Genomic DNA, 1,292 nt, shown 5'->3' with positions numbered 1-1,292 from the left:
GAGATAGAGGGTGGGGAGAGAGAGAGAGAGAGAGGGAGGGAGGGCAAAGGAACCCTGTTGTTGTCGTCAGAGCACACTGGGCAGCTTCATATGTAACTCTATGTGTGTGCGCGCGCTTGCACCGCCGTGTAGACGCCCTGACCTGGCGCATGCGCAACACACCTCTTTCTCGTGCCGGCCGGGCAAGCAAACGTGTCGGGCAGGGAGAGAGGGAGGGCAGCGCGCCATTTTGATCCCTTTGCCTCTTCCCCACTTCCCACTGGGTTCAATTTTGTTTTGTGCCCCCCCTCCCCCACGCCTGACTGAAACATAACTTGTTTTATCTTGACGTACAGTCTCCTTACGAGTGGTCATTAATGCCATATTATATGATAAATATATGTGATTTCTTACAGCTAGCAGATACGGTCCCAATAGTGTGTTCACAGACTCTAGTGTGGTTTAAAGGTTTCGATGGTAGGTCCTACTTCTTTTCGTTCTGTCTGTCTCATGACTTGTGAGTTGTTTTATTAGTTTTTTTCTTGAGCACAAGACAGCGGTTGGTGTGTCGATGTGGTTCTTTTTTTACCTACACACTCTCAAGTATCAAGCAACAGATGTGATCTGAATATTATTTAGAAAGGAATGGAAGGGAAATGTACTGAGGTTTTGTTCAAGGCTCAGTGTTAGAGGTAAGCCTAAACCTCGTTCTGTTTCAAGAAATAGAAGCAGGTCGACACTTTTATGGTCATTTAGTGCAGGGAAAAGGGAAGACGGACAGACGGAAACATCATGGGGAGAGAAAAGAAATAGGACCTACTTATGGCGCCCTTCAACCGCTCCCTCGTGCTATCTGTACAGGAGAAGTGACAGGGATTTTCTAAATGAGTTGAAAGTACCTAGCTCTTTCACTACCGGATCATTTTTGCACACTGTGACTTAGCCATTTTGGTGGCCTTTTTTCTGTTAGACTACATGACAAAATATCATTTTTGAGAAATAAATGTTCAAACAAAATAAACTGAGCATAGTTATTAATGTTGGTCTGAAGACTCTGGAGTGGCAGATATAAAGCAGGGGCCACACAAGCCACATTCTTTGAACCGCAATAGAGAGCAAGTTGAGGAATTGGCAGACAGTGGGAAGACAGGTTAGTTTAAATACAGACAGACAGTCACATTGATACTGTAACGGTCATGTTAGTTCCGGGACATAGTCATCATCTTGTGCCAGATGTGTGACAGACATCAGCGATCATGGTTCTCCATTTAGTCCTTTGCTCTGATGCTAAAAAAAACAACCCAAACCCCCCC

At 45.1% G+C, this 1,292-nt stretch overlaps 1 long non-coding RNA gene across 1 annotated transcript in view; it reads left to right on the top strand.

The window, feature by feature from the left end:
• Window positions 1-177: 177 nt before the first annotated feature.
• LOC118477208 overlaps window positions 178-1,292 on the top strand; it is a 35,653-nt gene continuing 34,538 nt past the window's right edge. The window contains exon 1 of the long non-coding RNA XR_004859416.1: window positions 178-456. This is a non-coding gene — a long non-coding RNA (uncharacterized LOC118477208). The remainder of the gene's footprint in view (window positions 457-1,292) is intronic.

The sequence above is a fragment of the Aplysia californica genome, unplaced genomic scaffold (assembly GCF_000002075.1).
Source record: "Aplysia californica isolate F4 #8 unplaced genomic scaffold, AplCal3.0 scaffold01378, whole genome shotgun sequence".
In the NCBI taxonomy this organism is placed as follows: Eukaryota; Metazoa; Mollusca; class Gastropoda; order Aplysiida; family Aplysiidae; genus Aplysia; species Aplysia californica.
The sequence above is the reverse complement of the archived record's forward strand: the minus strand, read 5'-3'. Positions and strand labels throughout refer to the sequence as shown.